The sequence below is a fragment of the Trichomycterus rosablanca genome, chromosome 21, assembly GCF_030014385.1.
Source record: "Trichomycterus rosablanca isolate fTriRos1 chromosome 21, fTriRos1.hap1, whole genome shotgun sequence".
Taxonomy (NCBI): Eukaryota; Metazoa; Chordata; class Actinopteri; order Siluriformes; family Trichomycteridae; genus Trichomycterus; species Trichomycterus rosablanca.
The window spans coordinates 5,115,167-5,129,974 of record NC_086008.1 but is presented as its reverse complement, the minus strand read 5'-3'; the positions used below and the strand labels follow the sequence as shown (position 1 = coordinate 5,129,974).

The 14,808-nt window shown below is 39.4% G+C and overlaps 1 long non-coding RNA gene and 1 pseudogene across 2 annotated transcripts in view; both read right to left on the bottom strand.

The window, feature by feature from the left end:
• Positions 1-14,808, bottom strand: part of LOC134335438 (uncharacterized) — a 38,869-nt gene that overhangs the window by 19,752 nt on the left and 4,309 nt on the right. The gene's annotated exons all lie outside the window — the stretch shown is intronic.
• LOC134335783 (U2 spliceosomal RNA) lies at positions 5,622-5,772 on the bottom strand (annotated as a pseudogene).

Here is a 14,808-nt window from a genome sequence, read left to right as displayed (position 1 = left end):
ATAGTAAGTGGAGCTGATAAAATATATATATATAGTGGACCCAACTGTACAATAAAAAGCAGCACAAAACAGACAACACAATGAAATAACGTAGTGCACAATACAACAACAACACAATATAGCTCAGCATGCCATGGCAGTGTGACAACACAGCAGGAGCACTGCGACAGAAAACCATAACACCAAATCATAGCAACAAAATGGCGCTTCTTCCTTCTGTCTACCAAAAACAGACCCACTGCCAAACAAATCATCATTTCACTGCCAAAAACACAATGCTAATATAACTATGCTACTTCTCTCTGAACAAAAGCAACTCACAATTCAAAGCAATCTGCTTCATCTACAAGAGTTAGAGGGTTAGACTGTGGTTTGTACTGGCTTTAATTGGTTTGTGTGTGTGTGATACGTATACAACAGGAAATCACAAAGCAAGGATGTATGTGAGCCAAAAATATACAAACCCAAATTCTGGAAAAGGTGGAACATTGTGAAAAATGCATTAAAATCAAAAGGCTGCATGTTGGTACCTCTCTTGGACAGTAAATAGGATTTGTACTTATAGGTTCTTTAGTTAGATACGAAATGGTGTGTGTATCTACTTTCACAATGCATCTGCCAAATGACTGAATGTAAATGTAGCTACGTTCTGGATGCAACTGCCTTAGAATATTTATAATACTCAAAGTCTGTCCCAGGGACACTGGGTACAGGTAGGAACATCACAGAGCATCATACACACTCTTTCCTATTTAAATACTCCCTCCTAAGAGGCAAAATAGGCAAAATTAACTGCAATTTCCCCCAAAGCTCAAAATCAAACCCAGATCCCTAGAGCTGTGCCACTCTGTCACTCCATTTCAGTGAGCATAATTAGTTGACTGTCTACACCTGAATGTGTGGTGGCATGGTGGCTCAGTGGGTAGCACTGTTGCCTCACAGCACAAAGGTCCTGGGTTCGATCCCCAGGTGGGGCGGCCCGGGTCCTTTCTGTGTGGAGTTTGTATGTTCTCCCCGTGTCTGCGTGGGTTTCCTCCGGGAGCTCCGGTTTCCTCCCACAGTCCAAAAACAACAAGTAACTACCGTTCCTGTCATGAATGTAACCAAAGTGTAAAACATGATGTTAAAATCCTAATAAAACAAACAAACACCTGAATGAGTAAGTGTGGTTTGGTAAAAAAAAAACAAGCTGCTTTTTAAGTCCAAAAATTTGGATTGAAAACAAAACATAATTATGAATCCAAACCCTGGCTGTCTTTTTTTTTCACTGACAAAGAGGCCGATAAGTTTTCAAGAAACAAACACACACACACACACACACACACACACACAAAGTCTGGCACCTGCTCCTATTTTGACAGCACTATTCATCTGTCTTCTAGACTCTCTTTCTGCCACACTAATTGGCATTGCAAGACAAGACTGGGAAACGCTCCTCTGCTACCGAGCCATTCTCACCCTCCAACTGTTCTCTTCATCAAATCACTTTTACTCCTATCTGTTTATTTCCTGAGTTAGCCGTCAAAGCATCTCAGCTGGGACTGAGGCATTGCTAGCAGCAGTAGACATAAATGAGTCTGTTGTTCATGTCGAGATGTCGTTATTATTGATGGAAGCTGAAGCTGCACTGAACCCAGTTAATTCTGCATTTACAGCTTATATCACATCAAAAAACCAGAGCATACAATAATGTGGAGACTGGGTTCACAGGTTTTACAGAAGAGTGTTGTTGCTCTCATTCTCCCAGACTGCTAGCTGTCATGTAAATGGGAGGCTCAGCTAGTGGGTGGGAATCGGCTACAACACTGTGAAATAAGAACCATCATTATGAAGTTGTACACAACGTGCAATAAAAATGTGGACTGTTTTGTTGATACTTTTTGATACTGTGGCATTTGTTATTGCTCATCTACATTTTAAGTCATATAGCCTGACCTGTAGTTACAACTCCAAATCAGAAAAAGTTGGGACAGAATGGGAAATGCAGTGAAAATAATTTAATTTAACTTTTATTTAATTGCAAACAGTTTGAACCCATGATTTTACATGATTTGTTTGGTCAACTACATTTCATTTGTTAGTATACATGCATTCAGGCCTGCAACACATTCCAAAAATGACTGGGACGGGGGCAATTTAGGGCTAGTAATGAGGTAAAAAATGAAATAATAATTTTAAACTGCCACAATCTCTAAGCGGCGCTGGACTCCAGAGATAAATCTGCAGTACAGACATCAACACGCACTATTTTAAAATGAACTCCTCACAATTCATCTATGATTTCGGCTTAATTTTACACCAATAGGTGAATGGTACAAACAGCTTGAAACAAATTACAATAGTCAGGTATGTATGTACAGACTTGATAGGCTATGTGTGAGGGGAAGAGAATGGCCAAGGTCCTGTGATGGACTGGTATCTTGTCTGGGGTGTGTTATTGCTTTGCGCCCTGTGATTCCAGGGAAACCAGACCCACCGCTACCCTGACCAGGATAAAGTGGTGGTAAAACATGAAAGTGAAAAGAAATAAAAATGCAAACAGACAAAATGAAACAAAAAAGGTAAAATTAATACTAAATGACATTACAAAGCAAACAATAATATACATCAGAAAGAGACAACAGCTACCGTAACATTTTACAAGAGCAGTGTACATATTTTGGCACTAACAGAAGCTTATTTTTACCGTTTATTAAGCACCACAAATAGGACTGATATCCTACAAACTCATTTCTAAGTTTACTTTAGTATTTAAAAGTGTTCATCTTCAACACTTCTGACAAAAGCTCAAAGCTGCTGCAGGCTATATCTCACATATTGTGCTGCGTTTGTTTATTGCTGAACTATCAGACTGTTCCATTATCACCACCATGGGTTTCATTTGGCTGTAACAAGGCACCAACTGTGGCATCAGCTGCTGATATTGCTGTTCATAGGAGATCTACATGTGTCTCTGTCTCTCCCTGTGGAAAACGATCTCAGCCAAGCCTGCTCTAATGAACATTTCTCATAACAGAATATATTCAGTATGCATGATGGAACCTTTTCAGTTCAAATTGTTTTAGAAAGGTTTGAGGAGTGTGCAGAGGCGATTTAACCTGCCTGTGGGCCCAGGGGCTACAGCTGCTTGTGGGCCCCCACGTATAGTTTTCATAAAATCAGTACACAACGCAAGACAACAGAGTTCAGTGGCAGCTCATGGGCCCCAGAGAGAGAGAGAGTCTAGTAACGTTAAGCAGGTTACACAGATTCCCAAAATCCCTTGCTGTGCACTCACTGTGTAGTGTGATTACATGCATTCTGATATTTATTTTATTGTCTTTAAGTTATTTTTATATTTTACTTAACAAAAACATTGCCATGTTTTTTTTTACTTTCGTTATCGCGGCACTTTACCGCTAGCATTAGCCACTTGCTAATGTAGAGGGTCGGCTCACCTAGCCGCTGTCCGGTGGGGATGTTACGGGTCTTTTGCTGTGCGTGTGGGAATAAACATACACGACAGGGTAGAGTCACTTTAACTGTTTAGTCAGGACTTCAATGAGCGTTACAGCACTTTAGATCGCCTAGTTCCAGGACCCGAACTTCAATGCTGGGACCATAAGGCGAGACTCATATACAACACTAACTGCAGAACGTCCGAACGCACGTGTATAAACCTGGTGCTGCATTCTGATTGGCTGAGCTGAATGTCACTCACATACTAGCTCTAACGTTCACGTTGCTTAACTGAAACCACCAATCAGAATTACGGCAGCTCGTTTATCTGGCCAATCGACAGTCAGAAATATGAATAACCTGTAAACGATTTTGTAAGCTTCCCCATTCTTATTAACCAAAATAACTAACAAAATAACTAAAAAATAAAACAGCCAATCCGGGGCCCTCAATTATCCGGGGCCCCTGAGCTGAAGCCCAGGTAAGCCCGTGCATTAAATCGCCCCTGGGAGTGTGTGAAATACAGAATAAAATCAGGAAACATGATTTTTAAACATTCCACAATAAGCAAATAAATGGGTAACAGGTGAGGTGTCATTATTAAGTATAAAAAGAGGATCCACCAAAGACTCAAAAAGATCAAAAAGATCAAAAAGATCAATATTGATAAGATTACAAATACAGTGTATCACAAAAGTGAGTACACCCCTCACATTTCTGCAAATATTTCATTATATCTTTTCATGGGACAACACTATAGAAATAAAACTTGGATATAACTTAGAGTAGTCAGTGTACAACTTGTATAGCAGTGTAGATTTACTGTCTTCTGAAAATAACTCAACACACAGCCATTAATGTCTAAATGGCTGGCAACATAAGTGAGTACACCCCACAGTGAACATGTCCAAATTGTGCCCAAAGTGTCAATATTTTGTGTGACCACCATTATTATCCAGCACTGCCTTAACCCTCCTGGGCATGGAATTCACCAGAGCTGCACAGGTTGCTACTGGAATCCTCTTCCACTCCTCCATGATGACATCACGGAGCTGGTGGATGTTAGACACCTTGAACTCCTCCACCTTCCACTTGAGGATGCGCCACAGGTGCTCAATTGGGTTTAGTCCATCACCTTTACCTTCAGCTTCCTCAGCAAGGCAGTTGTCATCTTGGAGGTTGTGTTTGGGGTCGTTATCCTGTTGGAAAAAGTTTTCGAAGGGAGGGGATCATGCTCTGTTTCAGAATGTCACAGTACATGTTGGAATTCATGTTTCCCTCAATGAACTGCAGCTCCCCAGTGCCAGCAACACTCATGCAGCCCAAGACCATGATGCTACCACCACCATGCTTGACTGTAGGCAACATACAGTTGTCTTGGTACTTCTCACCAGGGCGCCGCCACACATGCTGGACACCATCTGAGCCAAACAAGTTTATCTTGGTCTCGTCAGACCACAGGGCATTCCAGTAATCCATGTTCTTGGACTGCTTGTCTTCAGCAAACTGTTTGCACGCTTTCTTGTGCGTCAGCTTCCTTCTGGGATGACGACCATGCAGACCGAGTTGATGCAGTGTGCGGCGTATGGTCTGAGCACTGACAGGCTGACCTCCCACATCTTCAACCTCTGCAGCAATGCTGGCAGCACTCATGTGTCTATTTTTTAAAGCCAACCTCTGGATATGACGCCGAACACGTGGACTCAACTTCTTTGGTCGACCCTGGCGAAGCCTGTTCCGAGTAAAACCTGTCCTGGAAAACCGTTGTATGACCTTGGCCACCATGCTGTAGCTCAGTTTCAGGGTGTTAGCAATCTTCTTATAGCCCAGGCCATCTTTGTGGAGAGCAACAATTCTATTTCTCACATCCTCAGAGAGTTCTTTGCCATGAGGTGCCATGTTGAATATCCAGTGGCCAGTATGAGAGAATTGTACCCAAAACACCAAATTTAACAGCCCTGCTCCCCATTTACACCTGGGACCTTGATACATGACACCAGGGAGGGACAACGACACATTTGGGCACAATTTGGACATGTTCACTGTGGGGTGTACTCACTTATGTTGCCAGCTATTTAGACATCAATGGCTGTGTGTTGAGTTATTTTCAGAAGACGGTAAATCTACACTGCTATACAAGCTGTACACTGACTACTCTAAGTTATATCCAAGTTTCATGTCTATAGTGTTGTCCCATGAAAAGATATAATGAAATATTTGCAGAAATGTGAGGGGTGTACTCACTTTTGTGATACACTGTAATTTATACATTTCACATTAAACTGATAAGAACAGATACTACACTTGATCTTAGCCAAAAGGCCGAGAAGCGATACATTATACATTTCACCATCTACCATACATGATATTGTTTGTTTGTTTGTTTATTAAGATTTTAACGTCATGTTTTTACACACTTTGGTTACATTCATGACAGAAACGGTAGTTACTGGTTACACAAGATTCATCAGTTCAAGTTTTAATGTCAAACACACTCATGGCCAATTTTGCATCTCCAGTTCACCTCACTTGCACGTCTTTGGACTCTCGAAAGCCCCTGTTGAATGTACATGAACTTTAAGCCCTCAGATGGCCTGCATGAGAAACTGTCATGCTCTTATAATAAATGTAGATTACCCTTGATTACAAATATTTTAAAAATTGTAGTAAAGCCAAAGACTAAATAATAATGATCTATTCTATCTAATTGATGTAATGCATCATTGTATTTGTGTTCAATGATGGTAAAGAAAACAATTTTACTACATGAAAGTAAACCGTGAGAGTTTTCAACCAAAAATTAAATCAAAACACACCAGAGCACAAGCAGCTCTACTGAAACTACAGAACAAAAACCATGAAAAAACCCAAAATCTTACTGTGTGACATCAGGCTGATTAGGTCTATTTAAAAAAAGCAATTCATAGCCAGCCAGATAGTAGATTACGAGCTTTTGAAAAGACAGGGGCTTCAAATCTTCCACCAAACCAGGAGCTCAGTCCGAATGGAGTCTTTGTCTGCACAAGTACAGCTGTATATTCGTTTTAGATCATATTAATGCAGACATGCTGAGATATTGTTTAACGCTTTCATTTTAGTGAGAAATGAAGTAAGCTGACAGGCCCATATTTTCATCCTAGTTATACCCACTTTATTTACTGGGTTAAGTGGGTTCACATAAATAAAAGTGTCTGTAAACACAAATGCTATGCAATATATACCCAGTATATAAATTTTAAGGTTAAATACAGTTGACATTAAATACAAGATGACAAATTAGATTGATTCAGACAGTTTCAAGATGTCACGTGACTAATTTCTTTTAAAAATGTTAAATTTTCATTTTCTTTCTTTCTTTAAAAATCTGATATCCATCACATCTTTTTTATCCTCACATCACTACACAATTAAAGCATTAGAAGCGCTTTTTTCCTACATAAATGTGTCTTTATACTTTATACAAATCTGGACATTTTACTGTGCATATTGTACAACCTTTATTCAATATTTTACTTCTATAATCATAAAAATAACTAGAAACTCCAGCATTACAACAGTCCTCCAATAGTATTTTTAAGGGCTATGAGAAAACGCTCGACGGGACTGGACTTTTTAGTGTAAATCCAAAATTTCATATTTTACTAAACATGTTTAATTATGTCCTCCCTCTAATAGAATTTTAAAATAAGGAAATGAAAAATGGCAGGTTTTATGGCCTAAAAGGATGTGAATTGAAGAAATGTCCGGTCCATTCAGAATTTGCTTATTTCTCACACAGTCAGGGTAACATGTATTTTGCAACAAGTAGTGCCATCGCCTCTGACCTATTTGCCACAATTACATCTGTAAACATGCAGCAACTCCCTAAAGGGAAATATAAAGCAGGTCATCTTTTACACCACACTGACCAAACAGACGTAGTGGGGTTCAGTAGTGCTGCTTCATATTAAACTCATCTAACCTCCATCTGTCATTCTCGGCTCTTTACCCACAACCCCTACGGAGGGACAGATTAGCAATGATACAAACTCACACTTCCAACCTGACACTATTGATGTTACTCTGACAGCATAGAAGATCCACTCTTAAACACACACGACTACAGAGGTACAATATTTATGTATACACACACGCATACAATCACTACAGCAAACTGCACACTGGAAAAAAACTCTGACTTAATAATTAAATAGTACTTGCTTTGATAACATGTATTACCAACATGATCAAACCATGTTGCAGTTTCAGCTGTAGATTCAATTCTGAACCTTTGTGACTGAAACCACAGAGAAATGATTCACTTGTCATTGTTGGTTTGTGAGTGACAGGTTGATGGAATTGAGGTCTGTAGCTGTCAGTTATACTGCATGGTGAAATTTATTATGATGATGATGACATTATGGCACAATATGGCACAAATATTTCACTGTGTTCCCAAGAATCGTTTCTTTTATGGGTAGTAAAATGTAGTAACAATAAATTGAAATATTCCTTGCTTGCTTTGCCAAAAAATCCACAAATACATGGCAATCTTACAGAACCAGGTGCACCCAATGGTGCAAAAACTCTTGATGACGTCTTCATATTTCAGGATGTTAATGCCCCCATAAATAACACTGAAGTGCATCTATGAACAGAAGTGGGGGGAGTCCCATTCAGAACTCTGTATCGCTTGTGTTTGTTACAAAGGTCTGTAGCTCTGCTCTCAGTTTAAATCAAATGGCAACTTTTGGAAATAACCGAAAGCATTGATTAATCATTAACATTTCTGTTAAAAAATGTAAACCATTTAAACCATAAAAACATGTAAAGGTTTGATAGATTTGTAGTTAATTTGCATGCTAGTGTTTTATGGCCAATCTTTTTAATTGAGTAAGCAGACAGGGTGGACAGCGACTGATTTACTTCCCCAACAGAGTGGCCGTCATGTTTGCAAGATGCTGGAAGCTCAGCCAAAAATGCTGCTACGCTCTCCGGACAAACAACCTCATTAATTAGAGCATACTCCCAAACACTCACACTGCATCCCCTGGCACTAGACCCCCTCCCCCAGCCTAAACACCCAGGGTACCCACCCACCACACACACACACACAAACATGCACAAATTTCTCATTATTAATGCAAGAAACGTGTAGAGGGAAGTGTTGAGGGTTGAATGTGATTGACCCAGATCTTCAAGCGTGAGTGAGCGATGAGAGAAAGAGAAAGAAGGTCTGAGTGAGTGATGATGGCAGTGAAAGATGGTGGAGGGAGGATAGTGTGGAGCTTCATAAAGAGAGTAATCTGAAACACAGCTGGGTGTCAGTGTGCAAAAGGCCATGCAGATTCACGCAGGTTAGCGTCTGTGGACCAAGAGAGGCCTTTCAAAAGGTTCCAACTGGGTAGAGGTTTATCTACAGGGCCCATTCTTTCCTCCACTTATGCTTCATCACTGTTCATCCCCCTTATCTCCACCCCCCAACTCCTGCCTTTCTTCTATCTCTCTGGTTGCAGTTTTAGTATTAGCAATAAGAAACTAAAAATCTCATCTGCACACGTTGCTATAATCCACCTTATTCCATAAAAGAACATGGAATAAAAATATCACTTCATCATTTTTACACATGTAATGTTTTTATGTAGAGTGTAAATAATTTTTTTGTGATTTTTACTGCTACTATTTTTTTCTACTGCTGCTACTACCTCTATTAGAGAGATGCCATGCAAAATTCATTGTACCTGTGTTTGTTTGTTTGGATTTTAATGCCATAGATAGATAGATAGATAGATAGATAGATAGATAGATAGATAGATAGATAGATAGATAGATAGATAGATAGATAGATAGATAGATAGATAGATAGATAGATAGATAGATAGATAGATAGATAGATAGATAGATAGATAGATAGATACTTTATTGATCCCGAAGGAAATTAAAGCCCCAGTAGCATTATTTAACACATTTGTGTCATTTAATGACATGATCGGTACTATGTTTGAGTCTGCTTATTGTATCTTGTCTTTATATTGTGGGTCCAATTTAATATTCTTATTTTTATGGCTGAGAGGTAGGTTAAAACTGTTCTTGTATTGTCTTGTGTAAGAATTTCTTTTGTGTTTTTTGGTGTGTGTACTTGTTGTCTTTCCTGTGAGTATTTGAGGTGTTCTATCAGGATGTGTAACAGGTGTTTGGCAGATTTCACAGGTTGGGGGGTTTTCTCTTTTTATCAGGTGTTATTGTACCTGTGTAGAGTGACAATAAAGATTCTATTCTATTGTATTTTTAACCTGGTCTCTATAGAATGCATCTATAGAGTAAATGGACAATCATTTCATGTTTTCCTGTAATCAGAAATAAACAAAAACACGTTGACTCAAAATTCACTTAAAGAATAGTTCACAGTTAAAGAATAGAATCTTCAGGAAACCTCACAATTCAATAATTATAAAAATCAGATCGACCAGTCCGGCGTGAACATACAGACATGATTGGCTGTGTCTGAGGGAAGGATAATATAGCATCCTTCTTCTTTGAAAGAAGATATTTGGAGATTACAACATATATAGATTGAAAAGGGTTTTAAATCACACCAAGCCTGCTACTGGTAGCTCAATCATTAAGGTTCTCGACTAGTAATCAGAAGGTTGCTGGTTTAAGTCCATCATAGGTAAGTTGCCACAGTAGGGCCCCTGAGCAAGGCCCTTAAACCTCATTTGCTCAAACTAAATTCTGACACAACTGCTTTGGACAAAAGCATCTGCTAAAAGTAATCAGTGTTACAAGAGTGTATGTGACATTATTTCATCAATATTTACCTTTATTTTATATTAAATTTATGTTTATTTATGTAACCTGTGATTGCTATATCAAATAGATAAATCAATAAATTTGGAGCACTGTTGAGTCTTATTAAAAAGCCAGAAACTATTTAAATTGAGACACATTCTTGAAAGCCAAGAAATGGCTTTACTCTCATAAACACATAGCAATCAGGTATTAAAACAGAGTACACACACCCTGCTTCTATAGTTGTAACCATTGGTTAGCTTGTGGTAATAGTGTAATGCACCATAGGTAATCACATAGTGGGAAGAAGTGGTGTGGTTGAAACAGGAGGTGTTGGGCTATTCATGAATATTAATACTGCTGAGTAAAAATATTCCAAGACCATTTTTAATATTGTATTTTATTTATTTATCCATATTTAAAAATGCAATGTATTATTAAAATAATGAATTATTTACCATGGATCAATTTTTAATGGTTTAAAATTACGCATTCAGGGTAACTTTAAAGTAGGGTGTAAAGCAGCTAAAACAGCATAACGTTTACAGTCGTCAGACTAGTGATCATCACATAATTCTTTCAATGTGTTAATAGGTTACATTAAAATGAGTGGTATGTGAAGTTTAGATTTAGTAAAGTTGTGAATAACAAGTAAAGTTGCTGGTTCAAGCCACCACCAAAATGACACTGTTGGACTCCTGAGCAAGACTCCTGAGCAAGACTCTGTCACAGTTGTAAGTTGTCTTCAGTTTCCAAAAGATTTTTAATTGTTGTTAAAAGGACAGGTAACATACAGTGTATCACAAAAGTGAGTACACCCCTCACATTTCTGCAGATATTTAAGTATATCTTTTCATGGGACAACACTGACAAAATGACACTTTGACACAATGAAAAGTAGTCTGTGTGCAGCTTATATAACAGTGTAAATTTATTCTTCCCTCAAAATAACTCAATATACAGCCATTAATGTCTAAACCACCGGCAACAAAAGTGAGTACACCCCTAAGAGACTACACCCCTAAATGTCCAAATTGAGCACTGCTTGTCATTTTCCCTCCAAAATGTCATGTGATTTGTTAGTGTTACTAGGTCTCAGGTGTGCATAGGGAGCAGGTGTGTTCAATTTAGTAGTACAGCTCTCACACTCTCTCATACTGGTCACTGAAAGTTCCAACATGGCACCTCATGGCAAAGAACTCCCTGAGGATCTTAAAAGACGAATTGTTGCGCTACATGAAGATGGCCAAGGCTACAAGAAGATTGCCAACACCCTGAAACTGAGCTGCAGCACAGTGGCCAAGATCATCCAGCGTTTTAATAGAGCAGGGTCCACTCAGAACAGACCTCGCGTTGGTCGTCCAAAGAAGCTGAGTGCACGTGCTCAGCGTCACATCCAACTGCTGTCTTTGAAAGATAGGCGCAGGAGTGCTGTCAGCATTGCTGCAGATATTGAAAAGGTGGGGGGTCAGCCTGTCAGTGCTCAGACCATACGCCGCACACTACATCAAATTGGTCTGCATGGCTGTCACCTAAGAAGGAAGCCTCTTCTGAAGTCTCTACACAAGAAAGCCCACAAACAGTTTGCTGAAGACATGTCAACAAAGGACATGGATTACTGGAACCATGTCCTATGGTCTGATGAGACCAAGATTAATTTGTTTGGTTCAGATGGTCTCAAGCATGTGTGGCGGCAATCAGGTGAGGAGTACAAAGATAAGTGTGTCATGCCTACAGTCAAGCATGGTGGTGGGAATGCCATGGTCTGGGGCTGCATGAGTGCAGCAGGTGTTGGGGAGTTACATTTCATTGAGGGACACATGAACTCCAATATGTACTGTGAAATACTGAAGCAGAGCATGATCCCCTCCCTCCGGAAACTGGGTCGCAGGGCAGTGTTCCAGCATGATAATGACCCCAAACACACCTCTAAGACGACCACTGCTTTATTGAAGAGGCTGAGGGTAAAGGTGATGGACTGGCCAAGCATGTCTCCAGACCTAAACCCAATAGAACATCTTTGGGGCATCCTCAAGCGGAAGGTGGAGGAGCGCAAAGTCTCGAATATCCGCCAGCTCCGTGATGTCGTCATGGAGGAGTGGAAAAGCATTCCAGTGGCAACCTGTGAAGCTCTGGTAAACTCCATGCCCAGGAGAGTTAAGGCAGTTCTGGGAAATAATGGTGGCCACACAAAATATTGACACTTCAGGAACTTTCACTAAGGGGTGTACTCACTTTTGTTGCCGGTGGTTTAGACATTAATGGCTGTATATTGAGTTATTTTGAGGGAAGAATAAATTTACACTGTTATATAAGCTGCACACAGACTACTTTTCATTGTGTCAAAGTGTCATTTTGTCAGTGTTGTCCCATGAAAAGATATACTTAAATATCTGCAGAAATGTGAGGGGTGTACTCACTTTTGTGATACACTGTAGCACCCTGTTTTTGTTTTCACCTGCATTTCAGCGACTTCATGAGTGTGGAGGGGAGGGGGGGGGGCGGGGGGAGTGATAATCTGTGGCTCACCTTGACCAGGGTGGAGGTGGTGCAGGTGGCACAGCAACTGTAATAGAAAAATTTTTATATAGTTTGTAATGTGGCTTTAGAGCTGATTGGGTTATCAGTTATGGTGGGGGCAGGTTTAAATCCTAGATCCAGGATTTTCAGCTGATTTTCCAGTCACCAACCAAATCTGTGGAGGTCTCCGAGCTTTGATCAGTTTGGCACATATCTATCAGGTGCACTTGGATATAAACCATCGATAAGGTCAATCCATCACGGGGCGTCACCTGTTTTACTCAGTCACACCTAGGGACAATTTAAAGTATCCAATCCAACTACAGGAATGATTTTGTAAGGTGGAAGGAAATAGAAGTACTTGGAAAAAACTGACACAGACATAAGAGATACATGCCAAACTCCTCACTGATGAAAACTAGAGGTAAGGTTTAGCCCAGGATGACACGCCCTACTAATACAATGCGAGGGATTAAAGTACAGAAGTAAGTATATGCAAATCTCCTCTGTATGTGTAAGATCCCATAAACTCAGGTATGCGGAGAACAGATTAACAGTCTGAACAATAAAAATCGATTTCTGCAGTAATTTGTCATTTTCATTTACAGAGCTTTTCAGTCCACCCACAAATTCTGTTCCACTTCTATTTCTGTCCTGCCATGTTCTAAATACACTGTATATTTATAATTAATGATGTCCTTCACCAGTTTACTGTGTAATAAACAGATAGAACAGCAGTTCAATAACTGGAGTTATTAAAAGCCTCTGTATTAATGTTTACACATTAAAGAGCAGCATTGTAACAATACTATAAAATATTAATTTTATTTCATTCAATTCATTTTCACCACTGCTTTTTCCTGGACATGGTCACGATGAAGCCGGACCGATGTTCGGCCACCCCCAACCCTCAGACATAGCCAATCTTTTCTGTGTAGGCGCCCAGCCAGTTGAAGGCATCTGCTGAGATTTGGACCCAGTGAGCTAGCATAATAGATGAGTACCATCCTCAATATAACATTTTTAATTTTGGGTCATTATAAAGTTAAGTATTGACAGATTTGAAAACCAGTAAAATCCAATTACATAAACATTATTTTTATCGCAAATTGGCTAACATTCATATTTTAGCAATAAAAGTGGTATGAATGTTTCCCTATATCCACAGGTTAAGTGATCTCCAGTAACAGAAACGAGTCCATCCAAAGCCAAGGAAATTCAGTTAGTCTGTGTGAGTCTCTCTCTCTCTCTCTCTCTCTCTCTCTCTGTGTGTGTGTGTGTGTGTGTGTGTGTGTGTGTGTGTGCGTGCTTTTAATCAGCATCTTTTTGTCAAGTAGTGGTATTAAATGGAAGAGGATTAGAGTGTCCATTAGTGATATGTTGTGTGTTTACAGCTGGGAAGTGTGTAAAAGTGTGTGAGTGTGTGTCTGGGTCTGTTGATCTCTGATAAAAATATACACACCACTTATACAGTGCTGTGCTGTTGCTTTTCTTAGGTCCAGTGTTGGAAAAATTATTTGCTCCTCACCCCAGATTTTTTTCATTTAAATGTTTTAGATTTTTCAACTAATTTTACTATAAGATAAAACATGAGTAAACACAAAAAGGAGGTTTTATATGATCCTTTTACTTAATATATTGCTCAATATAAAGGTTATTATAAACTTATACCACACATGTGAAATATTAATCCCCCTGGTTGTGCCAACATTTGCGATGAGTCTTTTAAATCCCTCTGGGGGAATTTTGCCACCCTATTATTTTGCAGAATTTTTAAAATGTATCTTCAATAGAGGCTTTATGCCAAAAAACCTTCTTCTGGGCCTTCTGTTTCTTTTGGGCCATTCATTATCTTGCTGCGCTTGAGCTTTAGGTCACAAACTGACAGGTGGACACTTTCCTTCAGAATTTTCTGATTTTTGTCCAGGTCCCATAAAAGCAAAGCCTCAAACTACCACCACCAAGTTTAACTGTTGATACGATGTTCTAGTGATGGAATACAGAGTTATCTTTATTTGTAACAGGACCGTCGTCTTTCAAAATGTTCCACCTTTGACTCATCATTGCACAAAACACAAC